Source organism: Oreochromis niloticus, unplaced genomic scaffold (assembly GCF_001858045.2).
Source record: "Oreochromis niloticus isolate F11D_XX unplaced genomic scaffold, O_niloticus_UMD_NMBU tig00000235_pilon, whole genome shotgun sequence".
Classification (NCBI taxonomy): Eukaryota; Metazoa; Chordata; class Actinopteri; order Cichliformes; family Cichlidae; genus Oreochromis; species Oreochromis niloticus.
The window spans coordinates 658058-681966 of NW_020327097.1; the positions used below are offsets into that span (position 1 = coordinate 658058).

The 23909-nt window shown below is 44.1% G+C and overlaps 1 protein-coding gene and 1 long non-coding RNA gene across 2 annotated transcripts in view; both read left to right on the forward strand.

Moving 5' to 3' along the window:
- The window catches only part of LOC109195581 (uncharacterized), a 375002-nt gene that overhangs the window by 287106 nt on the left and 63987 nt on the right, over positions 1–23909 (forward strand). The window lies entirely within an intron of this gene.
- LOC112844461 (uncharacterized) lies at positions 21580–23591 on the forward strand. Its single transcript, XR_003217188.1, has 2 exons — positions 21580–21632; positions 23381–23591. It is a non-coding gene; the product is annotated as an uncharacterized LOC112844461 (long non-coding RNA).

Here is a 23909-nt window from a genome sequence, read left to right on the forward strand (position 1 = left end):
CGATGACACGTACCGAGAAAGCTTTCAATCTGACCTTGAAGGTCAAATTTGGAACGTGCGTAGCCACAACATCTATGTTGGCCCGGAAGGAGTAGCAGCGGCTGTGAAATTGACGGACGAACAACTGCCTTGGTACGAGATGGGATCAGATTCAGCTCCTCATGTCACATTGGCGGTCCACGTAGGTCATCAGGCTAGAGAAATGGGACCGATGGTCAAGCGGGCGCTGGATAACGCTTGGTGGCAAAGTACTCAGATTCCAAATGTATGGTATGCGCCAAAATGCAAAACGTACCGAATCACCTGTCTGTCTACTGATGCAGTGGTTCTGGAACATCAGGAAATCTCAAGAACACACGGCAGGGAAAGAACTGACCATCCTGATGCAGTCGCCGCGCTTTCACAACTACCTGACACTCTGTGGTCTACGGGGCCCACTGACGTCGGCCTCGCTACCTGTTCACCTGTCCTGTTTCAGCTGAAGTCTGAGGCGCCAATTAATAGACCACAATACAGACACAAACCAGAGGCTGAGGAAGGAATTGCAGAAACCATTGAAGGGCTGCTGGAAGTAGGTGTGCTTGAGCCTTCACAGTCGTTTTGGAACACACCTATTTTGCCAGTGGAAAAACACGGGACAGGAAAGTACAGGATGGCACATGACCTCAGGGCAATTAATGCCATACTGCGCACTGACACTGTGCCTGTGCCAAACCCATACACGGCGTTAACCGCCATTTCATGGGACCAAAAGTGGTTTACATGTATTGATCTTGCTAATGCTTTCTTTTGTCTCCCTCTACATGAGTCACTTAGGGACATTTTTTCATTCACATACAGAGGCCAGAAATACAGATACACACGCCTGCCACAAGGTTTCGCACTGTCCCCAGGCATTTTCAATCAGGTGCTGAAAGATGCATTGTCACCATGCCACCTGCCTGAAGGTTGTACATTAATTCAGTATGTTGATGACCTTCTCATTGCAGCCCCTTCAGCATCAGCCTGTACAGCAGCCTCGCTCGTGGTTCTGAACCGGTTGGCAGAATGTGGGTTCAAAGTAAGTAAAGAAAAACTGCAGTTGGTCCGACCGGAAGTAACATTTCTGGGCCGAGTCGTCGCACACAGGTCAGTGGGTTTGATGAACACACACAGAGACCAGATTCTGACACACCCACAACCAAGAACTGTGAAAGAGCTCCTTTCCTTCCTGGGTTTGACAGGGTACAGCAGACAGTTCATTCCTAACTATGCAGGCAAAACGGCCCCTTTAAGGGACCTGATAAAAAAGGTGGGCGTTCGAAACCTTAAGGCTGAATTGCCCTGGACGCCACCCACAGAGACAGCATTCATTTCACTGAAGCAGGATCTGTCAAGAGCCACAGACCTTGCTACACCTAACTATGACGAACCATTTTACCTCGATGTTTCTGAAACACATGGGATTGTAAATGGGGTGTTGTTTCAGAAAAAAGGAGGAGGCAGAGATGTGCTTATGTATGTCAGCATAAGACTAAATCCAACAGAGGCCAGGCATCCCACATGCACACAACACGCAGCTGGGGTAGCAAAAATCATCCAGAAAACAGCACATGTAGTGAGAGAACATCCACTTAAAGTGCTCACCACACACAGTGTAGTAGCCTACGTGAACTCACAAGCCTTCACCATGACACCACTGACACAGCAGAGGTTGAGCAAAGTCCTAGACGCTCCAAACTTGACATTCACACATGAGGGAATTAACATGGCAGACTTGATGGGGTCAGGGGAACCACACGACTGTGCCAAAAAAGCTGAAGCTGAAGAGAAAGTCAGAGAAGACCTGAAAGCGGAGCCCATTCCCGGAGCCGAGGACTGGTTCACAGACGGCTGCTGTCACCGGGATGAAGAAGGACTGAAAGCAGGCTACGCTGTGGTTTGCAGAAGAGGAAACCAGTATGAAGTAAAAGAAGCTGGAAGAATTGAGGGTCAACAGTCAGCACAGAGAGCTGAAGTAATAGCCCTGACTCGAGCCCTCAGACTGGCTAAGGACATGAGGGTGAACATTTACACTGATTCAGCTTATGCTTTTGGGGCAGCTCACGTGGAACTTGCCCAATGGAAGAGAGCAGGTTTCAGAACGGCAACCAATGCCCCAATAAGCCATAAGAAGGAAATGGAGGAACTGGAAGAAGCTCTGAATGACCCAGACGAGGTGAGTATCATAAAATGCAAAGCACACTCTCAAGAAAAAACAATGGTGGGCAAAGGGAACCAGAAAGCAGATGAAGCTGCAAAAGAAGCTGCTGGCTACAAAGGACGAAGGCAGATGGTGGCAGTTATCGCTGAAGAAGAGTCAAACACGGACGTGTTGGAAGAAACCAGAAAAGCCCAGGAAGAGGCCACCCCAGAGGAAAAGGAGGTGTGGCAGGCCCGAGGAGCCCGGAAAGAAGGAGATCTATGGAGAGGACCCCACGGGCGACCGGTTCTGACAGCTAAACTGGCTGAAAAGAAGGTAAGGGAAGCGCATGGGCTTGGTCATGTAGGAGTGACACAGATGGAGAGAAACTTGTGTCACTGGTGGCACCCTCACTTGAGAGACATGATAAAAGAAAAAGCCAGAACGTGTCTGATTTGTGGGGCACACAATCCAAAACCAGCGGTGAAGCCAGAACCAGGTAAGTTTCTCATGCCAGAGAGACCGGGAGAAGAGATTGTGATTGATTTCACCGACATGGTAGATCCAGGTCCGGGAGGGACCAGGTATTTGTTGGTATGTGTGGATGCTCTGACCGGCTGGCCAGAGGCATGGGCGACAAAGAGAGAGGATGCAAAAAGTGTGATTAAATGTCTGATTAACCACTACATTCCAAGGCATGGATTTCCTAAGAGAATTAGATCAGATAACGGCACCCATTTTAGAAATCAGGATTTAGCAGAGGTGGAGAGAATGTTGGGGGTTCAGCATAAGTTTGGGACAGTGTATCATCCACAGTCCCAGGGGAAAGTAGAAAGAATGAATCTAAATTTGAAGAACAAGTTAGCTAAGATCTGCGCGCAGACAGGGTTGAACTGGGTTGCGGCCCTGCCAATTGCTTTGATGACCATAAGATGCTCTGTTAACCAATCAACAGGTTTCACGCCCTACGAGCTGCTGACAGGGAGGCAGTTTCCGGCGCCCTGGACAGTGGTCCCGGAGGAGCAGCCCAGAAGAAGTAACAGGTCCCATGCTGAATATTTTAATGAGTTGAAAGCTCTTGTGTCCAGTTTCACAACACAGGTCACCTCTGGAGGACCCACAGCAGAAAAGGAGGTCCCAGATGCAAAAGCAGTGTGGCTGAAAGTCATCAAGAGGAAGTGGAAGGAACCGCGCTGGACCGGTCCGTACGAGGTGACGGCCAGGACGAGCACAGCGGTTCGGCTGAAAGGGAAAGGCGACACCTGGTTCCATTGGACGCAGTGCGCTGCAGCAGACGAGAGCTTGGTGGAGAAGAACTCAGCTTCACCAGACACGGGTGGTGAAAATCAGAGGCAGAATAAATCCTCTCACCTGTGCAACGGGCCGACCAGTAGTCCACCTGGAAGGCCGAAGCAAGAAGAACAGCCCAGGAGGAGATCGCCACGTCAACACAAAGGAGTGGTAACAAATTAAGGAGAAAGAAAGGCGCACTATTTTATGCTAAAAGTACAAATTTCACACAATACAATGCACCCACACGAATCAGAGACACGTAATGGGACACGTGAAGAGAAGAAATTGGTAAAAATGCTTCTCACAACCACATGCTTGCTAGGTCAGATAGTGTTAGTTCTGGCCGTGTGTTTTCTTGTGTATTTTTTGCAGACCGCCCTGGGGAACCTGTCCGAGCACGGCGGCCAGTCCAGCCCACCACCAACTGAGAAACTGGATACGGAGATGTGGCCATTGAAAAGACCAAAGCGTGAGGTCTCGGGTAAGAGGGATGGGTGTCTCAGCGCATTTAATGGCATAGAACTGGACTACGTTAAAGGGTCCACAAGCTCATACACGTTTGATTTGTGTGGAGTGATTAATTGTAAAGGAGCAAACAGCAGCTGGAGGGGATATGATGTGTGGGTTTGTAGTCATCCTGATATTTGTACCCGGGGAGGGAACCCTCACTCCACCCGGGGAATCCGCCCTGTTCTGGCGTCATACACGGCAGGGCAGTGGTGCATTCCTGGGTGGGGCAATGTGGTAGCTTGGACAGGAGTAGGGTGGCAGCCACACATCCCTGAAGGATTGAAAGGAATAGCAATTCAGAGGGACTTCTCTGCTTCCCAGAACCCTATCACTCTTTCTCTGGGACCTTGGAACTCTCTGCCCAGGTCAGGTAGTCCGGGAGGCGTGTTCTACCTGGTGATAGGGGTAGATGTGTCAGGGACAGACCCGACAGGGGTGATCAGAGTGAATCTAGTCAACCCAAAGCCCAAACCGGTCATAAAAACTCCTGTCACAAATAGTACAGGGAATTGGGGAAACGAGTCGTTAACTGTTGCACGTGAAGAGCAAAAGAGACGAGTCCTGATGGTGGATTACACTAGGCTGAAGCCACAGGATTTGATTGAACGCGCCACTGGTTTCAGTGACAGTAACCTGTGGCTGGACTGGGTGGCTCAAAATGCTAAAGAACAACAGGTATCTAACTGTGTTGCTTGTGCTTCAGCTAGGCCGCGGTTGTTTACAGAACCCGCACCACTGTATCCAGAGGACAAGTGGGGCTATGACTGCATGCTGCGACTGACAAGGGAGGCGGTGAGCACTGGCAACTGTACAATCTTGTCCAGTCTTTTTCCACCTATAGACAAGCAGACACAGGTAGGACCATTCATAAGTAAAAAAGATAACTACACGTGCTTTAATTTTTCTACAAATAGGATGAGATACAATCTGGGAGAGATCGATCCTAGTTGGTGCTCCGTGACACTCACAGGGAGGACCACTAACAATAGGACTGACCCCAGCACCTTAATTGGAAATTGGGCCAGAAGTGGGTTATATTATTATTGTGGGCAGAAAACTCTGTTGGTTCGTGTTCCAATGGGAAGTGTCGGGACATGCGCTATGGTGAGATTGGGAGCTCCACTGATTCTAATAGGAAACAAAGTAAAAGCCATACCACAAAGAAATACACGCACATTGGCAGCTAGACGCAAGAGACACATTCTGAGGAAGAGAGGGACCCAGGGGACTCATGCATACGACCCCAGAATGGACTCACCCACCTGGATTGACTCAATAGGAGTGCCCAGGGGAGTCCCAAATGAGTATAAATTAGTGGATCAAATAGCCGCTGGTTTTGAAAACTTGCCAATAATCTCTGCTCTTTTCCCAGTGACCCCAAACAAGAATGTGGATAGAATAAACTATGTTCATTATAATGTGCTGAGACTCTCAAACCTAACCAGGGACGCCATGGAGGGATTAGTGGAGCAACTGGGCCCGACCTCACTGATGGGGGTCCAAAATCGTATGGCCCTGGACATGTTGTTGGCAGAAAGAGGAGGGGTCTGTGCCATGTTCGGCGATCAGTGCTGCACCTTCATCCCCAACAACACTGCCCCAGATGGCTCAGTAACCCGAGCACTGGAGGGCCTTAGAACCCTGTCCAGGACCATGCATGAAGACTCAGGGATTGAGAATCCCCTTGAGGGCTGGATGACATCCGTGTTCGGGCAGTGGAAGGGGTTTGTGATTTCTGCAATGCTTTCTATTGCTGTCTTTCTAGGGATTTTGGTCACCTGTGGGTGCTGCCTCATTCCTTGTGTCAGAAGATTGTTGGAAAAGGTAATCGCGAGGGCAGTGGACCCTGGGGAAGTGACCCCGGTGTCCATGATGCCATTGATAGAAGCAGTTGAGGAGACCGAGGAGTGATACAGCACCCGGTATGGTGACCTCTTGTGGTCAAGAGGTCAAAAGGAGGAATTGTGGAATTAAAAGAAACTGTTTTACTGCTACAATATATCTTATAGCATTAGCATTGCATTAATAACATCACATATAGCTTCAAGATAGTAGGGAGACATTTAACACACTGACACCATATTAACCTTTATTACAGGTGCAGTTATAACCATTTCTTATGTTGTTATATCTTTATACACAATGCATATTTGTGCTTGTTTCGAGTTGATGTTCCATCCAAAAGGTTTTAAGCTTCACTGGTGAGAGTGTCCAGGTGATACATGTTGGAGGGAGATGAGAACATAGTAGGGTAATTGCATACATGCTTACAACACACATATATATCACATATAACCTAGACACAGATCTGAGTAGAGGCCTGAATGTATTTAGCAAACCTGTAGCACTAGACTCTGCTTAACAACAGGTGACAAGGAGAAGAAGACCAGCCCATGGCGACCCAGAGGCCAAAGACCATCGCCTTATTTGCCAGGAAGAGGAACTTCTGTGTTTGCATGTATTTCTTAGAATAGATTATTGTCTGTACAAGTTGCAAATAATGTTCTTAGGAAGCAAATTATGTGCTTGTAAACGCATGAGGGGGCGTCATAATACCCTGACAGTATAAAAGCATTTTGAAATGTATTTTGGGTGAAGATCCTTGCTGATGTGTGCAGTAATCATCTTCCCACGCGTGTGCAAATAAATCATTGTTTTGACCATCCTTCTGGACTGTCTTGGTTTTTTACTCTTCACTCAATTGTGGACCCGTAACAGTATGTATTTATATTTTTATCTTGTCATTTTTCTCATCAAATTGTGTTAGCATGACAACAATTCTACTGCATTGAAAAGCAGTTCTGGGTGATTATTCCAATTTTCATTTCAGGTGTGATTTTTGTTTACACGATCATAAAAAACTAAAAGTGCTAAAAAAAAACCTTGTTGTTATTTAATTTTCAGGCAGTTTCGTGGTATTTCATGGTATTGTTATTAGTTCAGCATAAATGGCCTTTTGTTTACAGCGGCCCATTCCTCTGTCAGGTGTACATGAAATAAAATATAACACAAATGAAAATAAGTACAAAACCATTCAGTAATCTTCTCTTATGGTTAACAAAGTTGTAGCATTATGTAATGGTATTGTAGTATTTTAGCAGTAGTATCATTGCTTCCCTATAGCTTTAGTACTTTTAGACATTAGTGTTAAAATACTCATTTAATAATACAACTACATTGTTATGGTGGTAGTGTTTTTTCTGTCCCAGTCAGTTGAGTTTTTACTGAAGGAGTAAAATGTAATTGGATGTCTGCAGAGATGCTCTTTATTTCAGGATGAAAATGTTGAAGGACTGACTTACACTGTGTTTGTGTCTTTGTTTAGAAGCAGAGCGACACAGATGGATCCAGTTCTCAACCCTGTCATCACTGTGATGGTGGGAAAGAGTTTCGTTGTGACCTTTGTGGAAAAACTTTCAGTCATCAAAGGACTCTGAAAATACATCAACATAGACACACTGGAGACAAAATGAACTACTGCAAAGAATGTGGGAGAGGCTTCACCACAACAAGTCTCTTAAAAAAACATGAACTTATTCACAGTGGCGTTAAAACACACCTCTGTGATCAGTGTGGGTCATCCTTCATATCTGCATTTGAGCTTAAAGTGCATAGACGAGTCCACACAGGAGAGAAACCATACAAGTGCAGACACTGTGACAAAAGCTTCTCACATTCAGGTAGTAGTAACTATCATGAACGTACACACATGGAAGGAAACTACAGCTGTGACCAGTGTGACAACAGCTTCACTTCGTTATCTTCTCTGTGCAAACATCAGCGTGATCATTCAGGACTGAAATCACTCCCATCTCTGGATCTCTGTGAATCTGCAGAGACAGAAAGATCCTCTTCTGGTTTCAGGGTCAGACTTCATCCCTTGAGATCAGGCTCCACGGAGTTCAGGTGGAATCTCCTGTAAACATCTGATGAGGCAGCTATGAATGAAAATGTGCCTCTTGTTACATTTTAAGCTTTCTAAACTGTTCTACTGTAGTGTTTGTGTTGAGTGGTTCACTTTGTTCCAGCAGTTGGATGAAGAAATCTCTTTCCTGTTATCATGTTTTTATTGAATGCATTTTGATCCACGTTTTCTGCAGAGGTTTATTTTTTCAGGTTGTTTTTATGAAATCCTGCAACAGTTAAATACAATTTTTAAATTTTAAATAAAGAAATAATTTAATGACAGAGAGTTTGAGCCATGATGTCATTTCCTGTATTTCAGAGCAAAAACTGAAGTTACGAATGGAAACATCTTCACAGTCAGAGTCAAATTAACTGTTTTCAGTGACACAGATTGAGGTTTATCAGAGGACGAGACTTGGCTGTTCTCACAGGGTTCCTGCAGCTTATTGCAAACTCTGACCTAAAATTCATGAAAAATAAGATCTTTATTTTTTTTTAATATTTGATCAAACTTTCTGTAGCTATTAAAACATCTAATTTTGTGTTTATCAGCGTTTCCATAGTTGGCACTGCCTCTCTTCAGAAGTTGTTGATGTATATATTGACATGACAGCATCACACATTTGCTGCAGATTTTTCAGCTGGACATCCATGATGTGAATCTATATAGAAACTGAACATTTAACACTTTTCTGAAAACCCTCTCTCTGATCAAACTGACCTGGATGACCTCAAACTTTCTGCTGCTAATTGTACCTGGCTCTAAAATGCATAGAAATATGGTATCCAACCAGATACTTGCTGCAGATGGCATTACCTTTGCCTCCAGTAACACTGTGAGAATCCTGGAGTCATTTTTGACCAGGACATTAAACAAATATGTAGAGCTGCTCATTTGTGCAACATCTCTAAAATTAGAAATATTCTGACTCAGAGTGACACTGAAAAATTAGTTCATGCATTTGTTGGATCTGGGCTGGACTACTATAATTCATTGTTGAGGAGTAGTAGGTGAGGGTTAGCTCATTAGGTTTAGCAGCTAAGAAGATGTTGTATCGGTCAGTAATAATAAACAAATAAACAAAGAATTCTGGACGATTCTAGCACCAGTTGTTTACAGAATGTTGCAGGAAATCAAAGAAAACTACCATCAAATATGAACTCTGCAAATATCAGTCTCTTACTAAAACCAGGCAAAGACCCTGTATTTGCCTCAAGCTATCGTCCAATATCCCTTATTAATGTAGACCTTAAAATAATCTGCAAAGCTCTCTCAAAGAGATTAGAGAAAATGACCCCCCTTTTAATTCATCCTGACCAAACTGGTTTAATAAAAGGTAGGCACTCATCAACACATACACGTAGATTACTTAATTTAACAGACTACTCATGCAGTAAAAACATTGAAACCATAATATTGTCTCTTGATGCAGAAAAAGCATTTGACAGAGTTAACTGGAAATTTCTATTTGCAACTTTACACAAATTTGGTTTTGGAACCTCTTTCATAAACTGGTTAAAAATATTATATAATTCCCCAACAGCTTGTGTCAGAACAAATGACCAGACATCCTCCAGCTTCTGTCTCCTGAGGGGCACCAGGCAGGGATGCCCACTCTCCCCTTCACTGTTTGCAATTTTTATTGAGCCACTAGCAGCAGCAATTAGACAGGCTACAATTAAGAGCATAAAATGTAAGAATGTAGAACATAAAATCAGCCTTTATGCGGATGATGTGTTACTTTTTCTCCAAAACTCACAAACCAATATCTCTGAGGTGATTGCATTGATAAATTCTTTCTCAAGAGTCTCAGATTATTCAATTAACTGGTCAAAATCTACAGTTCTTCCGATTAATTGCTCCTTCCATAATTCTTCTCCTACACCACTGCAATCTGGAAATATAAAATATTTAGGTATTAATGTCTCTCCTAAGCTTTCAGAATTAACTAAATTAAACCACATCCCGCTTTTAAAGACAGTAGAAAGCGATCTGGCTAGATGGAAATCTTTACCCATATCACTCATGGGAAGGGTCGCCGCTATAAAAATGATGGTCTTGCCAAAAATAAACTATTTGTTTTCAGTGATCCCAAATAAGCCATCACAAGATTGGTTCAGATCTCTAGACTCATGTATTTCTAAATTCCTTTGGAAAGACAAACCCCCACGTATCAGCTTAAAAACATTACAAAGGACCAAGGATAAAGGAGGATTAGATCTGCCTAACTTTAATCACTATTTTTTAGCCAACAGGCTCCAATTCATCTCTAGATGGTTTAAACACAGCTTCTTAGATGAGCCCTGGCTAGATGTAGAACAGGCACTATGTAATAATCTAGAAATTTCAGACCCACTATTTATCAGCTCAAACATCAAAAGACATGAATGCTTTAAAAGCATCAACATCAGCTCTTCTCTGACAGCATGGTGGGAGTTTCTAAAAATGACAGAGTCCTCATTAATCCCATGCAAACGTACACCTATCTGGAATAACCCTGACATATTACAAAATCCCCCTTTCCCTCTCTCTGTCTGTAGTCCCAGCCTGCTTCAAAATGGCCACCATCGTCCCTGTACCCAAATCCTCCACCATCTCCTCATTGAATGACTGGCGACCTGTAGCCCTGACCCCCATCGTGAGCAAATGCTTCAAGAAGCTGGTCAGGGACTTCATCTGCTCTGCACTACCCAACTCACTGGACCCTCTACAATTTGCATACCGCCACAACAGGTCCACTGATGATGCCATAGCCCTGACACTACTAGAGATGGACCGATCCGATATTACGTATCGGTATCGGTCCGATACTGACCTAAATTACTGGATCGGATATCGGCGAAAAATAAAAAATGTAATCCGATCCATTAAATATCAAAAAAAGCATCTCACAAAACTTGCGACACGGCGTAACTCGGCTCATAACTGTAGCACGTTGCAGCAGTGTGCGTCACGTGATAGAGCGGCTGTGTGTATTTGTAGCCTCGCTACCAAACCAGCATTTCATCTCCGAGGAAGTTATCCCAGAGAGAAGTAAAGCAAGTGTGTAAGTTCATCTCTGAATGTTTGTAAAGCGTTCCCATGTTAAGCTTAACAACCGATATATGGAGCGACTGCCTCTCTCTCTCTCCCTCACCTTCCTGCTGCTACTTCAATCGTGAAACTGCTTAACGATCAGCTGATCGGCTTTTCTGTCGCGAGTCCGTCTCTCTTCTTTGTTTATGGCCCACTTTGCACCAGAAAGAGGAAACCAGCGGCTGAACAACAGCAGCACGTTTAAGCTTGATAAGCTGTTGTTAGAATTTATTTAATATTACTTTCTACACCAGGATCCTTTTCTACGTAGCTGACGGCTGGTAACTGTGCAGGGGCGGATCTAGCAAAGTTTAGCCAGGGGGGCCGATAGGGAATGAACAGGGAAAAGGGGGCACAGAGACATACTTTTCTTTCTTATTCTCATTTAAAATATGTAGCTTTTAATAAATAATTATCTGAATCTTACACCCAAAGTTTTAATCTGATGTAAAATGTATAGAAGTCCATTACTGTATATAGTAACTCTTAAGTCTATATACCCTAGTAAGCTATAGTACTTTTTCCTTTGGGAAGGTACCATCTGTGAGTTCTGCAATTCTGTTGAAGAAAGATGTTGAATCTATTTAATTATTCTTGAAAAATAATTTGTTTCTGTGCATTTTTTTCACCCTGCATCAAATTAAAGTTGATTACATCGATTAAGCATCATGAGGTGGAGGGTGGGTGGTTCCCTATTTTTTTTTTTTTTTTTGCTGGGAGTTTGCAACCCTATTAGTTAGGTTGCTTAATATTTCTGCTAAGTACTCTTTAAAATACCAGAATAGGGAGGATGGAGCAGGTTTAAGTTAGGTTTTAAGTTAGGTAAGGTTTATTAGATTGATCAGTGTTGCTGAACTATGAAATATTTTGGGTGCAGTGTATTTTTTACACACAGGTATAACAGAATAGCTTTAGTGTTGTTGTTTATTTAAACTTGAGTATGAACTTATACAAAATGCAGCAAGATATTAAAAAAAACAGTTTTATTGATTAAAAAACACAATATCGGATTCATATCGGTATCGGCAGATATCCAAATTTATGATATCGGTATCGGTATCGGACATAAAAAAGTGGTATCGTGCCATCTCTAGACACTACATACTGCCCTGTCACACCTGGAGAAGAGAGACACGTATGTGAGAATGCTGTTTGTAGATTACAGTTCAGCATTCAACACCATCGTTCCCTCGAAGCTGGACAGGAAACTGCAGGATCTAGGACTGAGCAGCTCCCTCTGCAGCTGGATCCTTAACTTCCTGTCTGACAGACGCCAAGTGGTCAGACTGGGCAGCATCACCTCATCCCCCATCACACTGAACACTGGTGCTCCACAGGGGTGTTGTTAAGGTTCAAAAATTGGAGATAAGGAGTACGGAGGGCTCACAAGCAAAATAACAACTCTGGTCCAGAGGATGTGATCAAAGCGAAGATTTATTGATTACACACGCGTGGAGTCCGAAGCTGGGCAAAGTCAGCACTCGAACTGAACTTACAACAATTAGACAAGGTTTTATAGGAGTAGGACAACAAAGCATACGTCACTCCAAAACCACAATGACTTTTAACATAGAACATCATCTTCGCGTCGAAGGCAGATGGTTCCTGTCTCCATCCTGCCCAGGCTTATCTTCCTGGAACATCAGGCCCACGTTCTGCACAAAATGTCACTCACACAGGCACAACTTTGCAGTTATAAACTCTTACCTAAATGAGTCTATCTGTGTGTGTGTGCACATGCGGGGGCGCGTGCATGCTGTGTACTGTGTACGTGTCATGACCTCTCCTGCACCCCAGCTTCACCTCACACCTCTGTCATAGCCAGACATAAGGCCTGAGCTCATACAGCTAAACTATGAGTGACTTTTGGGCTAAATGTCACACTCGAATGATGATACTCAAACCATGAAGGAAACTTACTTAAACTGAAGATAAATGAACCTTAAAACTTACTTAAAAGGATATAAGTGATAAATGACACAAACTTAACTCTTATAAGGATATAAGGATATAACTCCAGGCATATGTCATGTAAGCAGGTGTGTTGCAATTCCTTTCAGAGCTCCTGTTCTCCTCACCTTGTATTGGCTGATCATAACGCCCGCCAAGAGTTTCTAACCTTCACTTGACCAGGAGCCACAGCTCTTCAATAAGCTCAAATGCAATCATGTATAAAAGATTAAAATCATTTCATAACACAGGTTTTCCTTCTCAGATCTGCCAATATGTTTGCTCCTCCTAATATAGTCTAAAAGCAACCCCAAGCAACACAATTTGAATTTTCCCCTATCAGTGATCCCTCTAACTAAGTGTGTGTGTTAATCAACGATACATGCATAATAACACCCTGCTCTTAACTTGCAGTTAAACTCTGGTTTCAGTTTCACTTCTGCAGAAGCCTGCAACTTCAAAAGCCTATAACTTCCTGTCTCATTTTGAAGTTACTCTACGTGGGGCCTTTTCTTTCACCATGCAGTCTGCATACAAACATTTAAGATTATAAATTCAACTCAACAGCTTAAAGCGGTTCTTCTTGGACCTGCAATAAAGACTAATATAATACCAATATATTCGAACATCTAAATGCATCTGTGAAAGCAACATTACCCTCAATCATGAAATGGTAATGATGATTATAAAAGTAGCAGCAAATAATAGCAGCAAAATATTTCTATTCTCAATAGTGTGTACTGAGCCCTCTCCTGTACTCTACACCTACGACTGCACGGCCACTAGCAACTCCAACATCATTGTGAAGTTTGCGGACGACACTACAGTGGTGGGTCTTATCACCAACGGTGATGAGACGGCCTACAGGGAGGAGGTCAGTGCCCTGACCCACTGGTGTCAAGACAACCATCTCACCCTCAACGTCGCAAAGACAAAGGAGTTGATAGTGGACTTCCAGAGGTGCAGAGAAGTACACACCCCCATCACCATCAACGGCGCTGCTGTGGAGAGAGTGAGCAGCTTCCGCTTCCTTGGTGTACATCTGGCTGAGGATCTTACGTGGTCAGTACACACAAACAAAACAGTGAAGAAGGCGCAGCAGCGCCTCTTCTTTCTCAGGAGACTGAAAAGATTCGGCATGAGCCCCCGCATCCTCAGGACCTTCTATCGCTGTGCCATTGAGAGCATCCTCACTGGATGCATCACCACCTGGTATGGCAACAGCACCGCTTACAACCGCAAAGCTCTCCAGAGAGTAGTAGTTATATATTTATTTTATTTTTACTCTATTTAATTTGTAAAATATGTATACATACACACACACACATATATACACACGTAGACATACATATTTAGTATACACATTCAGTAATATGCATACACTCTTATATTGTACATATATTTATTCATATAATTCTCAGATTTAGCCATTCTTATATTTGCTTGTTCTTATGTTATTGTACTTTGCACACCTCTGTTGCTTGTGAAGCTCGCACACAAGAATTTCACTCACACGTACTGTACCAGTGTACCTGCACATGTGATGTGACAATAAAAGTGATTTGATTTGATTTGATTAATTTTCCAGAATGGAGTTGTAAAGGAATTAAATACTTAGAACATATATTAGAGGTAACAGAATTTATTCCATTTGACAGACTAGTTACACAATATGGGATCAACAAGAAAAGATTTTTAGAATATCAACAAATTAAATCCATAGTAAAAAAGAAATTTTACCTCAGTCAAGCTGAATTACAACCACCACCAAGTGTGGTACACTTTCTTACTCTTAAATTGCCCTGCCCCCAAATTATTATCTAAAATATACAGAACACTTTCTAAAATAGATGAATCAATATTCCTTCCTATTGCAAAGTGGGAAGCAGATTTATCAGTAAGCTTAGACCAAAACTTCTGGTCTCAGATTTGCTTAAAAACCTTTAAATTGATTAAAGATCCCAGTCTGCAATTAATACAATACAAATTACTACATAGAGTGCACTATACAGGTCATCAGATGTTCAAGATGGGCTTTACATCTTCCAACAACTGCTCACACTGTCAAGGCAATACACCAGACAATTACATCCACGCTCTTTGGTTCTGTCCACCAGTGCAGAAGTTTTGGCGTGAGATATGTGAAGACTTATCAAAGTGTCTGAAATGTAACATTCCAACTTCCCCTTTAGTGTGCTTGCTGAGCAACTTGGCTGATGTAACCACAGAAATGAACATGGCCCACATTGTTTTTACAGCCCTATGCATTGCCAAGAAAACGGTCCTCCTTAACTGGAAAAATAAAAATAATCTTAATTCTAATCAATATAAAAACCATCTAATAGATCACATTAGTCTTGATACAGCCTCTGCCACCACATTTGATCAATCCCTTTGGGCTCCTTTGATCGGCTTCTTTACCTAGTGGGGGTGGGGGGTCATGGTTTGGTCCTGCCTTCGCTATTGTGGTTGATGTGGAGGTTGGGATGGGCTTAGGGCGCCAGGAGAACCCCTAGAGACGTTATCCCTGGAGGGCTCAACCCGGGGGTTGTGGTCATAACCTGGTTAGTGGCTCTGGTCGCTCTTAGAGGGTGTTCTCCTCATGGCTGCGTGCAGTGGGGCTGGGGGATGGTCTGTACTGGCGGACGTAGGTTACTGGCCTGGTAGCCTGGCTGCCCCTGAGTGGATCCGGGGAAGGCGTGGGGGCTTGGGGCTCGGGGTGCTTCGTCTCCGTGATGGGGCTCTGGCTGGGCCTTGGGGGCTTCGGTCCTCGTCGGTGTGTCGCCGAGGTTGTGGGCGGGTGAGTGCACGGCGGCTCAGCCCTGGCGCAGGGGGCCTCTGGTGCATCGGCCTAACTGGGGGGCTCTTCAACTGGCAGGGAGGTTGTTCCATCCTTGCAGAAGTCCACTCTGCAGGTGGGGGAGAGACATAAGAGAGGTGGAGAATAAACCTAACCTGGGTGTCTTTTGTCTTGTGTAGTCTGGAGATGATTGAATGTTGGGGTGGGTATAGTTTCCTCTGCGGTGGGGTAAGGTGGGCTTCCCCAGGTCCTGTGGGGCTTGGCAGTGCTGCAGCCGTAGGCCCCGGTCTGGATGGGCCTGGGCTCCCTTGCCTTGGTGGGTACCAGAGGACGGGGGTGCCTACTGGGGTCAGCGGGGGAGCTGGCCCTAAGGAGAGGCATCTTGCCCCTCCCTTTTCTTCCTCCCCATCCCCAGCTGCCTCCCTCTTCCCGCTCCACCACACCCACCCACACAGCTAGGGCCTTGGGGTGCGGGTGTGTCACCAGGGTGCAGGGGAGGCACCCCCCCCCGTCCCCTTCTGGCCACCTGTGCCTCAATTTTATTCCACAACTTAGACATCCACATTATTCACACTCTCATAACACACACACATATATATAGGGCCTTGAGGGTGACCACGTTAACGGCATCCAGAGGACGGTCTGTGTATTCAACCCTACCTCTGGCGCCGGTGCCCACCTCTCAATTTTAAATCCATGTGGACATTGAGGGTTCTCGGGAGGGGCCGTGCTAACACCTGCTGCTCTCTGGCAGCAGCACCATGCCCTCCCTTCTTTTAAATGCACTTTAGAACAACACGCAGCAACACTACACATGAGCGGGAGGAGGGAGGTATGGGGTCTTCACACACCCCCGTACTCTACTAGCCATCGGGGCGGGGGGCTGGGAAGAGGTGTTGGCTGTCCGATTGGCCTCCCTGCTGCTGCGGAGCCTGGGGCGGTCTGCTTGCCTCCACCCTGGGGGAAAGGGTCACATCTCTTGGGTCTGGATGCCGTTTCCCCCTCTGGGGACGAGGGTACCTGGACCCGGGGTATAGAGTATGTTTGGGGAGTATGATTGTGTGTACATGTCGATTTATGTCTTTCCCTACGTTGGGTGAGTGCTGAGTGTTTGTATATGTGTGCATGAGGGTGGGAAAGCATGTTTGTGTCTGTGTGTGCCTGTTTGTCTGTGTCTATATGTCAGGTCGGGTCTTAGACTCCACCTCCCTGGGAACTCCCAGGCCCTCCAAGTGTGGAGGCGTATCTCCCCTCACCACACTCCCTGCTGGTAACTGATGCCCTCAGGGGTTGGTGCATTGGTGGTTCTTGGTGTCCGGGGCTGGGCGCTCAGGTATGCACCAGCTCACTCCCGGTGGCTACTTGGCGGGGCCTGGTGCCTGTCGCTCGGTCAGGCCTCTTCCGGGGCAAAGGGGGCCCTCGGGCCTCCGGCCTCGGGGCCTGCGACTCGGTTCACTCTGGCACAGCTGGCTGCTGGCAGAGCCGGCGGGCACGCCGGTGCAGCCCCCTCTGGCTTCTGCTCCATGGCTACTGGGTGACCCCCTCGTCTGGGGATCTCCTCAGCCCTTCCCAGGAGGGTGGCACGGATGCCCCTCCAGTGGTACTCCTTGGGCTCTCGCACTCTGGGGGCTCTGGATGTCTGGAGCCTGGATCTCCTCCATGCCTGCTTCATGCCCTGGGGGACGGGGCTATGGCCCTCCACACCCTCTAGCAGACCGTTACATGGGGAAACCTTTTGTATACAAGCGCGCTGATCCACACAGGTGTGCACACGGGTGTTCACTGTTCGTAGACATAAACTACACCTTTCTTAGCTGCTACTTCAAAGCACATTGTGCGCTGTCTGTCCTGCGTGCTGCACAACAACATTCAATATTTAGTATTTATTGCTGTTCACACTTAGCTAGATTAACGTGATGGTGTTGTGTTTAGTATGTTGCTTTGTTTTTTTGTTTTTTTGCTTGTTTTCTCTTCTTTTTCTCTCAACAGGTGATCCAGGAGATTTTTTTTCTCTTTGTCTTTGTAAGTGCCCTTTCTCACTGTCCCTTTTCCCTTCTGTTTTTCTTTTCCTTCCTCTCTTTCTTTCTCCCTTTCCTATCCCCCAGTCATGTCTGTCCCATCTGTAACAACTGAAAATGAAATAAATAATAACAACAAAGTTTGATCAAATGGACCAATACAGCAATGCCATGATGATCCATTTGGCAAAATAAATCCATTTGGTATCCTTGTTGGTCTTCAGACAACAATTCTGACGGCTAAAGAACCAAATGGGACAGACAAAAAAAAAAAAAAGTAATAATAAACAAATTGCCATGAGACCAAATATATACACAGAGAAGCAGCTCAACTTATATAAACTGATAATATCTGCGGAATTAAACCCACACATCCATCTAAATATATCCATGACCTAATATATGATAACTCAAGTTAAGCACAGTGGCAATGCAGTACTATAAGCAGAATAATTTATTCTAACTCTGCCCCCTTTTGTTTTACAAGAAAAATGTTACATCCACACCTTTTTGAAAACGCAGCTGTTTCTATGCGTTTGAGCCTTTCGTCCACGTGTAAACAGCGTTTCAAGTCACCGAAAACGGAGATTTTTTAAAGCTCCTTTTTTGCGTTTATGTCTGCACCGGGAATACAGAGTTCAACACGCAACGTCAAAGGTGTGTGCCTTTTTTCAAGTCACGCTGTGCACCACGTTATTGTTTACATGAGATGAATTGCAGATAGAGACAAAATACTGTTAATCTGACTATCTGCAGGTTTTACACGCTTACACACACACACGCAGTTACTGTCCCTCCATTTAGAAATGCAGAGGCGTCACGGTGTGATTATTTTATGTGTAGTTGTTTTTTTTCCTGTGTAATAATATTTAACATTGCTATCAATACATTTTTCAAAAATTCCTCTCTGTGCAAAATGGGTTCAACAACATAAACAGCTGTAGGATCCTGTTTGTAAGGGATTTGAACCGGGGGAACAAATCGTGGGAGAAACAGCCTGGTATTATCCCACTGTAACATTACTGTATAAAGAGCTAACATCTCAAAAATGTCAGGAGTAATTAGTCTTAATAAGAAGTGTTTGTGAACTAAAAATCAAGTATGTGGGATACTGCTTCTCTTTAATTTGGAAGGGAAAAATTCTGCAGGGAGACCTACCTCGGCACTTGTGCAGGTGAAACCAAAGGGAAGATTTGCTTCACCATATTTTGTAGTCTTTGGTTTAGAACGAAGTTGGTTTGGAAACATATTCAGCGATGCTTCATCTCCTGCTTTGCGTTTGTGTGGGCGCCCCGTCAAAAACCTGTACATTATGCTAGCAGTGTCCAAGTGTTTTTTTGTTTTTTTTCCTTTTCGCCCCCCCCCCCGCAATGGCTCTGAACTAACCATTGACACGGAACTTTGGCGCCATCATGTGGCCAAATACAATTACTGCATAATGGCTAGTGATGTGTGACACCACTGTTTTCCTTTCCGATCCAATACCAAGTAAAATTCAGGGTGGTATCGGCGATACTGATCCGATACCGATACTATTTTTTTACTGTATGTTTTATTGTATCTCAAATTATAGCTTCATAATGATTACAGGACGTCAGATTACTTGTTCTTATCACTTAATAATGCAGAATTATCATATAGAAATAAAAAAATGGAAGTTTTTAGTTTAGTGCGCTATTTGAACACGGTGCCTGGCTGCTACATGGTTTAAGGACATGTTTTTTATACATTGGTGCGACTGGAGAGCTATGCTGCGTCTGTTTAGCCAGATTGACGACACCATCAAGAGGGATAGGCTCAACACTGCGTACGAGTGTATTAGAAAACGCCTTGTTTTTGATGATTTTGCAACTTGTCCAAAGACTGGCATGCATTCTACCCTGTGCAAACCTAAAATCATAAGGCCGTCTGACAACTAAATAAACCAAATGGTAGGTTAAATGTGTGTGTGAGTATCTATGCAACAAAATATAACATCTTGTTATTGTTCTCATTTTTCAGAGGGAGACATGCAAGCATGGGACCTCTCAGACTCGCCAGACTCCGAATTGCCCGAGAATTACTTTGACACCCACTATGATGATGTGATGCTGAGGCTCAAGACATTCCGAATTCATCCCCGCCATACGCCTGTTTGTACGCTCATACATAGTCGATGGGACTGGAACACAATTCAGCAGGATTGCAGAACACACCATGACTGAACTGAGATCATCACAACATATAGTGTGATGGAAATTCAGTTTCCAGTAGCACAGCACCGACAGAAGTTGCATGTTACAGATATGCTAAGGGCAATGAGAGTAAGGATATAAGCACACAGCCCCACTCCACTGACGACCTGCTGTTGGCCAACACCCTCAACAACTTTTACTGCTGGTTTGATGAGACATCAAGCAGCCTTGACACCTCCACCTTCCCCAACAATAGAGACACTTTGGTCCATCATCCCTCCACCTCCCCACTCCCACCAGCACAGAGCCATCACCACCATCAAAGACTTCACCCACAGGAGCCCCCTCCTCACTCCACAGCTATGAGGATTTCACACCACCTTCTCCCACTACAACCCTTCATATTCATGAAGCAGATGTGAGGACGCAGTTTGACCCTTTAGACCTACTAAAGAACCCAGTCCGCCTGAGCTTATCTTTATATTTTTACATGTTGTAGTGCCATTTCTGGGAGTATTTTAAGTTGCTGTACATCAATACAACCATTATATCCCAAATTGTAATCATATGTATGCATCAAGTCATCAGTAACTACATAAATTGCAATAGTGTTATTTTTACACAAATTTCTAGTTAAAGTAATTTCAGAGGTTCATCCCTCAAAATTGTAAATGTAAAAAAGTTGCATAAAACAGTTTCCAAATTAATTTTGAGTGTCTTCATAGTTTTATTTTTGAGATACACCAATTTGTATATACTGCAGCCACCAACTTTGAAATTCTCATTTACACGACTTATTTAAACATTCTCCTCTTGAATGCAAAATTCTTAAAAACATCTTTTATCCTTTAAGAGTAAATAAATCTGAAAGCTGTTCCATCCTAAAAGAGTACAACAATGTGTAGTTTATGATGTTCTAAAGGTTTCAGCATCTTTTTGAATTTGTCACATGTGTGGAAAGGTATGAGTGAGCCTTTGTATCATACTGTGAGTGATGCTCGTCAGCACACAAACCCAGAGTTTCTCTACAGGAACACAGAGAGAGTTATTCCCTGTACTGTAAGGACACATTCAGCATTGTGCAGTAAATCCAGATCATCCCAGTTAAATGATTACATGGATGTGAGTGTGGTCGACACAGCAGCACTGATCAGTGTCAGGTTATAATGACCAAGGTGTACACAAACACTAAGTTTGAGTGTGTGCAGTGAGACTTCAGTCAAAGCATTTAACTGAGGTGTGAAAAATAAGCTGAACTCTACAGCTTGTTGTGGTCCCCTGTGGCTTGACAGCCTTCCAGCTGTTCTCCAGCATTTTCATTTACAGTCATAAAATATCTCCACATGTTGCTCCCCTTTCTCTCTCTCTGCAGTCCAAATGCGTCTTCTGAGCGCATCTGAGTCACGTGACGGCACAGTAACAAATCCCAGCAGGGCAGGAAGAAGGGGGCGGAGCAAAGTGCGTCTGCCGCATAAGAAGAAGTGTTCACACAGACAGAGCTGCTGTTTCATCCACAGCGAGTAAATAGTGAACCTCCAGGAGAGAAACAAACTAAAGTATCGATCATATACCACTACCAACGATTGGATCGATATCTGCATCGATCTGCACACCCTTGTCTCCTGGATCGTAGCTGAGATCAGCGTGAACCACGTGGGTCTCTGCTCCCTGACCTGTTTCCTGTGTTTGGAAAGAGTTCCAGCTTCATCACGGAGTTTCTCTCGGTTTATGGGCTCATCTAAAGGTAAGCACCGAGCTAACTTTAACTCTAGATTTACTAACCCTGCGCAAATTTGCAGAAATCCCTTGAAACCAACACCTACTAGAATTACTGACTTTTTTATTTTCTGATGCAAGTCCCGAGGTGTTAATCACCCCCAGTATCGGTTTTAGATACTGGCGACACGGGCGGTTGCCCGGGGCGGCATCGTGGTGGGGGCGGCATCACGGGCATCGGCAAAAAAAAAAAAAAAAAAAATTGCTTGTACTCATGCTGCCCCGACATCAGCCAGCGCATATTGGGAATGGCATAGGCACCGATCGGTTTTCTATCGCCCATCTGCAGGGAGTAAGGGCACTGAGATTTACTAACCCTGCGCACATTTGCAGAAATCCCTTGAAACCAACACCTACTAGAATTACTGACTTTTTTATTTTCTGGTGCAAGTCCTGAGGTGTTAATCACCCCTGCTGAGATTTGTACAGGTCATATGCTCGATTCACATCCTGCTTTTGTTGTGCAAACCACCCATTGTCTTTGAGGCCTGGCACATTTGCTTTTGCACAGACATACAAACGCTGCAAATCTGTGTTTGTTTGACAGTGTAAGACAAAAGCAGCAAAAATAAAAACTGTACCAGGAGTACAGTCTTAATGGCTCACTATACAAACAATCTGGAGACATAAATATTGACACGTGTATTGAAAAATATTGATGTATATATTAGGGCTGCCACGATTAGGCAACTAGTCACGATTACGTCAACAATCAAAATCGTCAACGACTAATTTAATTGTCGACCCGTCGTTTGAAGCTTTGTAAGATCCCAAAAAGACGCAGGAATAAGCAGTAGGTTTTAAATCTATCTATCTATCTATCTATCTATCTATCTATCTATCTATCTATCTATCTATCTATCTATCTATCTATCTGTGTGTATATATATATGTGTATATATATATATATATATATCTATATATATATATAGAAGCGGGTGGGGTAGGGGAGGTTATTTAACTTCTTGTGACAGAAGCCAGTTTTTCTCCTTCACTACAAAGAATCGACTCTTAGAGCAAACTTGTTCATGAACTTCACATCACTACCAGCCTCGGGTTTAAAACTAGTGTTACTGGAGGGAGTTTGAAGGTTCAGTTTGTTTCACGACTGCATTTCACACTGTCCCGATCCTTTTATTTGAGTTCGAGAAAAAACAACCAACACTCCAGAGAAGTTCAGTCAAACAATGATCTATTGATTACATGTACGTGGGAGAGGTCTGCAGCGTCACTCACTTACAGAGATCTCAACTTGGAAGCACACATCACACTACTTTTGTATATTAAAGTCCAGCCTCACAATACGTAAGCAGATATCATAATATGCATCAGTTACTTGACTTCTATAACACTTAAAAAACGTCCTCACCATCTCACACTCTGTGTTTCCTGCTGTTTATTCTCCTCGTACACGTCTCTGAAACATCCAGAGTACATTCTGTGCTAATCTCACTGAGCAGGCGTACAGGCACAGCCAAATGTCTCTAATCTTTGCCCTAGAAACAAGTCTAATATTTATCTGTGTCTGTAAGCGTGTTTGCATTGACCCTCAAAAGACTGAATGCCAACTCTCATGAGCACATTTGCAATGTGTGTATGAAAATAAGTATAAATACTTATTTAATAAAAGCTCACAAAATACCACTAATAAAAGGCCGGTTAGAATAATGTATTTCCCACAAATCACTGCCTCTGTTTGTATCTCTGTCACTGCAGGACCAACGTGGATCGAGAAGTCAGCGCTCTCAGGAGGCCGACAATTTTGTTGAAGAAAGAAGTGGAAGAAAAAAATACAACCGTGACGAGTTTGGGAAAGATTTTACTGTGAAAGCTTCCCTAAAAATGCATCAGGTCATCCACACCGGAGAGAGACCGTTCAGCTGTGGAGACTGTGGAAAGTCTTTTACCACGTCTGGAAACTTAAAAACACACCAACTAATCCACACTGGAGAGAGACCGTTCAGCTGTGACGACTGTGGAAAGTCTTTTACCCACTCTCGAAGCTTAAAAACACACCAACTAATCCACACTGGAGAGAGACCGTTCAGCTCTGGAGACTGTGGAAGGTTTTTTACCAGGTCTGGAAACTTAAAAACACACCAACTAATCCACACTGGAGAGAGACCGTTCAGCTGTGGAGAGTGTGGAAAGTCTTTTACCCACTCTCGAAGCTTAAAAACACACCAACTAATCCACACTGGAGAGAGACCGTTCAGCTGTGACGAGTGTGGAAAGTCTTTTACCC